The 9,267-nt window shown below is 41.8% G+C and overlaps 1 long non-coding RNA gene across 1 annotated transcript; it reads right to left on the bottom strand.

Moving 5' to 3' along the window:
* Positions 1 to 825: 825 nt before the first annotated feature.
* LOC129531732 (uncharacterized) lies at positions 826 to 3,837 on the bottom strand. Its single transcript, XR_008677114.2, has 3 exons — positions 3,715 to 3,837; positions 2,582 to 2,794; positions 826 to 1,403 (listed from the first exon to the last, which is right to left on the bottom strand). It is a non-coding gene; the product is annotated as an uncharacterized lncRNA (long non-coding RNA).
* Between the last annotated feature and the right edge of the window lie 5,430 nt (positions 3,838 to 9,267).

Consider the following 9,267-nt stretch of genomic DNA (forward strand, 5'->3'; position numbering starts at 1 on the left):
GTTGAAATAAATAAATTTCTTTCTTTTTTATTTTTTATTTTTTGAGATAGAGTTTCACTCTTGTTGCCCAGGCTGGAGTGCAATGGCACAATCTCACCTCACTGCAACCGCCGCCTCCCGGGTTCAAGTGATTCTCCTGCCTCAGCCTCCTGAGTAGCTGAGATTACAGGCATGCGCAACCACGCCTGGCTAATTTTGTACTTGTTCTAGTAGAGACGGGGTTTCTCCATGTTGGTCAGGCAGGTCTTGAACTCCCGACCTCAGGTGATCTGCCTGCCTTGGCCTCCCAAAGTGTTGGGATTACAGGTGTGAGCCACCGCACCTGGCCAATAAATTTAATTGAGGAAACGTGTGACTAAACAGCAGAAACCTCTCTTGCATGTGTGTTTGTGCATGTGAGTGTGTGTGTGTGTGCATAGGTACATATTGGGGTTAGTGCTTACAGTTCCCATATTACAAGATAGACCTATACCAGATCTTTCAGACTCAAGAAGGAGGTGAGCAGAACTAGTAGGGGGACATTCTTTTGACTGAATGGAATATAAATATTTCAGAATACGGTGTCTGCATTTGTGAAGAAAATGTCAATTCTTTGTGACTTTTGATTTTGGAAACATAGTTTGTATGGCCCTTGCATTTGTAGAATCCTGATTATTGGTTCTTTTAGCAGAGAAACCTGTTTCTAGGGGCTTGTTTTAATGAAATTAGAAATTCTATTTCTAGAACCAAGAATCAAGTAAAACTGGCTACAGAATCATCAAGATTTTATCCCTGGTTTAAATTTTTTTAATGCTTTTAGACAGTAAAAAAAAAAAAGTGGTGGGTTGGAAGAATGAAAACAAATCGAAGAAGTAAAAATCCATAATGAGGCACATAAACTCGGTCTTCTTCAAACTCAAAGAAGTAGTATTTTCTTTTTGTCTTCTTTGTGCTGTTTGAGAATTTCTTGGTCATTCAGGTGACTTGCTATTACAAAACCAGGTTCTGTCCAGCTGTTTTTGAGACCTGGGAATTGAAGTGCGAAGACAGATTGTGACCTAACCCTGTGCATGTGATGCACATTTTAGCACAATAGGACTAAGAGTTCTGAGTAGAGCTCTCTACTTGCTGAAGACTGTGCTGTTCCGTGGAAGATGGAAGTGCTGGGGAGAGACGAGTTATGTTTCAGTGGCAGCGTGAGGTAAGTAGCATGTTAGGCACCGTTCCACTAAAGGAGACCTTGTGAGAAAATGCCAGCTCCTTAAATCTCCTTGCACTTTCATGCATGAGACGATGTCAGTGATAAATGACGTGGAAAGTAAACACAGTGAAGTACTTCAGACAGTCTCTCTAGAATTAAGCTGGTCACGTATAGATCTAGAAGTCAACCTTTTCAATCTGCAGGGAGCAGCCAGGATCATGACCTACAACCAAAGCAGAAGAGAAGGCTTAACTTGAATAAAAGAAAAAGTGCTATGAGATAGGCAGCCTTTTACTTTATTAAGTAGAGAGGCTGGGGCAGGAAATTAGATTCCAGGTTAGCATGCACATAGATTTTTGATACGTTTCAAAATACCTGGCCTTGACTTTCTGAAACTATCGTGTACGTGCATGCGTGTGTGTGTGTGTGTGTGTGTGTGTGGTTCTTGAGTGTGCCTTTAGCAGGCAGGAACCCCCTTTATCCAAGGTTTTGTTTTCCATGGTTTCAGTAACTTGTGGTCATCTGGTCAACTGTGATCCAAAAGTTAAGTGAGTGTAGTACAGTAAGATATTTTGAGAGAAAAAGACCACACTCATACAACTTTTTTTACAGTATATTGTTACAATTGTTCTGTTTTATTAGTAGTTAGTGTTGTTAATCTGTTACTGTGCCTAATCTGTAAACTAAACTTTATCATATGAAAAAACATAGCAATTTTTAAGGTTTGGTGCTATCCGTGGTTTTGTCAGAGGCATTTGAATCAGAGTGACTCCATCTTGAATGGGAGCTGGGTAAAATGAGGATGATACCTGCTGGGCTGCATTCCCAGGAGGTTAGGCATTCTTAGTCACAGGATGAGACAGAAGGTCTGCAGGACTGGCAGAGGTCGTAAAGACCCTGCTGATAAAACAGGATGCAGTAAAGCAGCTACCAAAACCAAGATGGTGATGAAAGTAACCTCTGGTCATCTTCAGTGCTCATTATATGCAATTACAAAAGACATTCCCACCAGTACCACGACAGTTTACAAATGCCATGGCAATGTCTGGAAATTACCCTATATAGTCTAAAAAGGGGAGGAACCCTCAGTTCTAGGAATTGTCTGCCCTTTTCCTGGAAAACTTATGAATAATCCACCCCTTGTTTAGCATATAATCAAGAAATAACCATAAAAATACCCAACCAGCAGCCCTTGGGGCTGCTTTGCCTATGGAGTAACCAATCTTTTGTTCTCTTGCTTCTCTAATAAACTTGCTTTCACTTTACTCTGTGGACTCCCCCGGAATTCTTGCATGAGATTAAAGAACCCTCTCTTGGGGTCTGGATTGGGACCCCTTTCCAGTAACAGTTTCAGGCATCCACTTGGAACCTAACCCCATGGATACTGCTGGGCTACAGTACCTTTGTTGAAGGGTCTCCTCAGTGCTGACAGCAGTGTCCTTTGCTTAGGCTGGGCAGAGAATAGCCTGTGGGATGCTTTTTGGCCTCATCAGAGCATCCGTCGCCTTTCATTCTCCCTGAAATATGAGCCCTTCAAGCAGAGAGCCCTTCCTCCCACTGCTGTCTGTGCTGGGGCTCTGCATGAAGCAGGTGTCCCACCTGGGTGGTCCTGTGCTGCTGGGGACAAGCAGTGAACAGATGGTAAAGATGGGGGCAGGGGTATCTTGGCTGTTGAACAGAGTTGTGTAATTTTCTGATTTCCCAAGTGTTTTTCCAAAATCTTGCTCTCTGACACAGGAGTTAAGCCTTTAATTTTGCAGGGAGATCAGAGCTAAAACTGAGTCAGCCCAGCAGGAAGCACAGAGACAAACCCTCCTAACTCAAACATGTGAGGCTTGCTGGGGAAAGAGTAGGTTGCATTGGCAAAGGGACACCTGGGGGACTTGAAAGAAAATGGGAATTGTGGTGAATGTGCATTTAGGTGGAAATCTGGGAAGTGCATAGCTGGACAATCTTGTCACCGCTCCAAATGTCCTCCCATTTCCAATGGCATCTTTCAGTCTTATTATTCATGCCTTGAACCTCAAAAATGACATTATACAAAGTAAAATATGAAGCTTTTTTTTTCTATAACCTTCAGAGAATCAGCATATTAACTATATACCCCTCAAATGCACAAACTGTTATTTGCAATCACTGGGACATAAGGACTGTCTGGTTGAGAAGAAATAATGCTAGGCTAGGTGTGAAAAGTCCTGGTTCAACTTAGGGACTCATCACTCAACCCTGTGACCCAGTGAGCAAGAGGTTCTTGAATATTCTGTATTTCACCTGAAAAGTAGTGTTGAGGAATTCTACAGCATATCTTGCCTCACTTATTCATTGGGTAAAACGTAGCACTTTTATCCAATGAATAATTGAGGGAAGATATGCTTTTTATGCTTACAGGCCAGACGTGGTGACTCACGCCTGTAATCCCAGTACTTTGGGAGGCCGAGGCGGGTGGAATACATAGGTCAGGAGTTCGAGAGCAGCCTGGCCAACGTGGTGAAACACGGTCTCTACAAAAATTAGCCAGGCATGGTGGCATGTACCTGTAATCCCAGCTGCTGCTCAAGAGGCTGAGGCAGGAGAATTTCTTGAACCGGGAGGTGGAGGTTGCAGTAAGCCAAGATCCCACCACTGCATTCCAGCCTGCGTGACAGAGTGAGACTCTGTCTCAGTAAACAAACAAATAAAAAATAAATAAATAGCATATAGACATATTCTGTGGGCTAGAGAACAACTGATTACCATCCATGCTGATTTTCTTTGTTTGTCTCCCATGTGTCTGTGGAGCAGGGAAATAATGGCAAGAAAAAATAACTGAGTAGTCATTGCCTGTTCTTCCACGGCATTCCTCTTGGGGGAGTGTCTCCAGTGTATTTTGACATTTAATTTTGATGTTTTACTGTCAAAACAATAGAATATTTATTAAATCTAAAAATACCATTCAGAATCCTTCCATCTTAATGCAAATGTTTAATTTCTGTTATATTCACTTTTGGTTTACATTTTCATATATATTTATAGTTTAAATAGGTGCAGTCACATTACACTGTACTTTTTTTAGTTAACATCATATGGTAAACATTTCAAGCATCCTTGCATGTTTCTCCCTAGTCTTTATAATTACTATTCTCCTAGAGTCATGATGGTGCATCAAGTTGACAGATCATACTTCATCAACCCCCTCTTGCTGGGTGTTTATATTACTACCACTGCTTGGGCAGTGAAGCCTGTAAAAGGTGCTTTTTATCCATCTTCATAAATGTGGCTATGGAGTGTAGCAGCTCGAGAGCCTGCAAGGGATGTTGTGGATTCTGGTTCCCACATTAAGGAGATCCAAGCTGGCCTTCATTATAAGGGCTGCCTGACTGAGTTTGGGTAGCGCAACCCTCGACTCTTCCTCTCTGTTCTCTCTTTTGGGTCCCTCTCCATGAAAAAACTAAAAAGCAAATCAAATCCACTGTGCACAGGATGTAAAACCTATGTTTTCCAAAAGAAATCTAATATGTTTGAATGAAAAATTCTCTAGAGTATCAATTTGATTTAACAAAGTGTATTAAGGGGATGCTATATGGTAAAATTGCCGTGGTTAACCTCAAAAGCTCTGACTCAGAGAGACCTGGGGTTATATTTCTGCTCTGTTCTATAATGATTGAATAGCCACAGCAAGTTATTTCATCTTTCTCAGATGCAGTTTCCTCAGTTGAAAAAATGAGAAGCCCATGATTTAATACATAAAAAATATTTAGCACGTCTATGGCACAGAGTTACTGTAGAATAAAGCATAGCTATTATTATTGTTGTTGTTTTTATTATGTGTCTTCCAGGCTAAGCAACTTAGGCAAGTTATATTACTCACAGAAGCCTCTATTTCCATATCTATAAAATGGAACTCATACTAGTATCTACCTTTTGATCTGTTAGAAAGATTCAAGAAGGCAATGCATGTAAATAGCTCAGAATAGTGCCTAGCACAAAGCAATCCTTTGATAAGTGTGAGTTGTTTTAGTTTTGCTTTTAATGATCAGAGCAGCCTGGCTAGCCCTGTATTATTCTCCATCCTTGTACTGAGAAGGAAATGGAACCCCAGAGGGTCTCGATTACCTGTCAGTCATACATCTATTGGATGTAAATACCAGAGTTGAAACTAGGACCAGCTTGACTTCAAAACCCATGCTCTTCCCATTCTTGCAAACTCTGGGCAATTCTATGTGAAAGAAAAAAGTTCTTGATTGTCAGAATTCCATAATGTAGTGAGAAGAACTACTAAGCATGAATATCTAGGATGAGAGATGGGGCACCCTGAGGACAGAGGAAGATGTGGGAGCCAGTGCTGGGAGGGCCAGAACAGGAAGAGTCCTGCTTGGGGAAAGAGAGACTGGGGAGGCCTTGTAGAGAAGGCGACCTGTCCTTGGTCTGCCACTGCTCCCTGAACTGGTAGCAATTGTGAATTCCAGGAAAGCAGTAGTCGAAATGAACTTAATATTTCTTCAGATGAGAAAAGGTGCCCGGAGGGAAGAAAAACCTGGATGGGCTTTGACGTTCAATTTCCAAGCACTTCAGCTTCCAAGAGAACACTAAAGACACCTTCCTCACCTACTTTTCTGCTACATTTCTCATGCTCCCTCTTCTTGCCCCCACCCTTTCCCTGCAGACTGCTGCTCCTGCCACAGGTAATGGATTTGGGGAAACAGAATTTCTGACCTAGGCTTTTTTTAGTAGGAAGGCCAAAGTGGAGGGTGGAACAGGGGAGAAGAGAATGAATGACAGAATGAAAAATTGCACATTCCTGCTTGCCTCTTCTTTCACTCATTGGCAGCCAGTTTAATGGACGGAATTGTATTACATTAAAAACAAAAGAAAAATGTTAAACAACCACCACCACCACCCAGTAAAATCCATGTCATTTGGATGATCATTTTGCTTTGTTGGAGAGTTAAAAAGCATCTCTCCATTTGGTGCTGAATTAGTATTTGGAATGGTCTGTCTTTCGGCACTGGCTGTCCCATTGCATTTGCCTGCAGGGGCTCCTAAGGACATTCCTAAGTGCTGTCTTTTGAGTAAGTTGGGAAGAATTAGGTTGGGGAGGCACTTCACAGAAGCCATGCTGTTTCATCTCTTCCACTTTATCGGATAACACCAAGGGCAACTTGTTCAAGGTATCAGGGCAGACATGAGCTGCCATTTCCAGCCTCACGTAGAGGGAGCAGACACATGGGTGAGAGCTTCTCTGCTTGGAAGTATGTGGGCGTGGCCTTTGGATGACCCCAGAAGGTTCAGTGGAGCTGGGAATTCAAGTCCACACATAGTTTTGCATATTAGTCCATACTTTTGCCTGTGTGATGATAGCAGCTCCATCACATTTGCCCCCTTCTGTATCTGCCTCTGCAGTTGAGCTGTGAGCTCCTTAAGGGAAGATGTACTTTATTTGGCACAGTTACTGGTCCCCGGAAGCAGCTCAGTGCTAGCACAGCAGAATGCGTGGTAACAGCAAGGGTTCTGGGCGGAGGCTGCCTGGGTTTTAATGCTGGTTCTGCTCCCCACTCTGTGACTTTGGCCAAATTACTAAACCTTTTAAGCATCAATTTCTTCACCTATAAAATCAGGCAAATGTTTAGTACTTATCTCAAAGGGCAGGTTCCTGGATTAACTGAGGCTATTCCAAGCAACACTTGAAACCTTGAACCCCTTCACTAACTGGTAGTCATTACTATAGTTACTTTTATTGTTGCTTTTACATTTTAAAAAACCATAGAAATGAGAATGGGAACTGTGCATTTGAATGTTCTGTTTTGCTTCATTTTCTTTCCTTCCTGTTCTGAGTTTGTTTGGACGTCACAGGCTATGATTTCTTTGGACAGTGGCTTTATGGGTTATCCCATCTGACATTCTATATATTTACTTGCATATTTATTTATCACCTGTCTTCCTTTGATAGCAGGCAGGGGCTTTCATTCTGGTTTGTCATCGCATGGTGCATGGAACATAGTAGTGAATTAGGGACTCAGTGATGGAAGCCATCTCTGGGGTTTTACATTTTTCAGTCTCAGACACTAGCAGAGAAAATACCCTGTCGATTCTAAGTTCCAAAATCCCAGGGATGGGGTGTCCTTGGCCTACTTTGGGTCAAATGCCCACACTGTGTACGGGATGGGACCACGTGGTAATGTGGCCCTGGTAAATGTGTAATGGAGGGAGAGGAGGCAACCCTAGGACCAAAAGGCTGTGCTGAGTAGATAAAATAGTAGACGCTGAACAAAAATTATACAGTTCTTTCCTCTAAGGAGTTTACCTATAAGAATTTTATCCCTTTCTCTCTAGTTTTGAATTTAGGAAGGGCAAGGCCATCTTGACCCAGAAAAGCCCTTTATGCATTTACCTGAAAGAATATCACTTCCATCTTATCCTACAATCAGGCAGCAAGTATTTACTGAGTAATGATTGCCTGCCAGCAGCATGCAGTAAGTACCCTGTGATGTAGCGAGATAGACATGCAAAGCAGAGAAATAGATTTGGGAGTCATTTGCATCCTGGTGAGAGAGGAAGTGCTGCAAGCAGATGAGCTCTCTGAGTAGACAGGTGGGGAAGGGAAAGAAAACAATTCACAATCTCAGGAAACTTCACAGAAGGAGAGGGGTTGGCCACCATGTGCCAGCTGGAGCTGAGTGAGGACAAACTTCAGGGAACCATGGTTCTGCAGGGACCTGGGACACAGGAGGAGTCTACCCTCGAAGGAGCCCCTCCCACAAATGCTGCAAAGAGAAGGAGACTGATAAGCCTGTGCTTATTAGCATCTTGAGGACACAAGTTCTGTTTTGCCTAAATTTGCTTTTTCACTGTTTAACACAAGCTTCTTAAATCACCCCAGGCAGTATACATGTGAATAAAATTTCCAGTTCTTAAGATACCCATTGCAGCCTTTAGTGGTCGTGAAGAAACAATACCAATTTCTCTGCCCTCAAAACTGAAAGGACAAATGGTACAGTGTTGTTACCCTTCCTTGTGTGATGGTGATTACTGTTAGTTATCTTAACAAGCCTTGATGAGGCATCTTTTGTGCTTTTGACAGACCTATAAACACAATAATTTCAGCAATACATGGTGTCCTTAGGGATATTCAAGCACACAGAATTCTTGTAGTGTTAAATTGATAGACTTTAAAAAATGATTGACAATTACCAATAGTTGGAGGTTTTAAAGCTTATTTCATGTACTCCATGAATGCACTGCTTCAACTTCTATTTCTTAGAGGGCTTATGATTTATCCACTGCAGAAAAAACATTTCAAAAAAAAAAATTCAAGGGAAATTCGGTGAACCAAATAAACCACATTTGGTCAGATACTTGTTTGATAACTGAATCACATATTGTTTACTTGGTTCACCTCTGTGAACCACCCTACCAGGCCAAAGGCAAAATTATTCATCCACAGAGCATAGATTAAGCACCATAAGATGGAAAGGACATGTTCTTTGTACTTAGGGAAGTTAACAACTAATAAATGAGGATAAGACAGCTACACAGATAACAGGCAACAGGTACAAGGCAACAGGTGGTAATTACAAAATGTCTAGCATATTTCCCAGCATGGTAAAAATTAATATTTTTGAATGAGTAAATAAATGAAGGCATTGACTAGAAAAGTGTATGTGATTTCAGAGGAAAGAGAGGGAACCTCATGAAATGATGGCATGTACCTTCCTATTGAGCATGGAATTGGAGAGGAAGGAGAGGGTTTGGGGGTATAGAGATGAAGGGAGGAAAGAATAGCACAAGGGAGAATGTGGGCAGAAGCATTAAGATGGGAACTGGAGAGACTGGGGAGGCCATGCAGGTAGTTTTCAGCCAAAGGCAGGCAGAATTGCCCAGAGGATATAAAGGATCTTAGGAGGTCACGATATTTATCGTAGCTAAACATAGTGTACTAGGAGACTTGATTCTCATTTATACAATAGATAATGAGCTTTCTTTCTGGACTTAATAAGTCTTAACAGCATTCAGACTATCTCTGTACATAAATTATGGTATTGTATGGGGTCTCCAATAACTTTTTGTTTCTTTTACAACCATAAGCTCAAGCAAAGTAGAGACAATCTACA

This window comes from Gorilla gorilla, chromosome 12 (genome assembly GCF_029281585.2).
Source record: "Gorilla gorilla gorilla isolate KB3781 chromosome 12, NHGRI_mGorGor1-v2.1_pri, whole genome shotgun sequence".
NCBI classification, from domain to species: domain Eukaryota; kingdom Metazoa; phylum Chordata; class Mammalia; order Primates; family Hominidae; genus Gorilla; species Gorilla gorilla.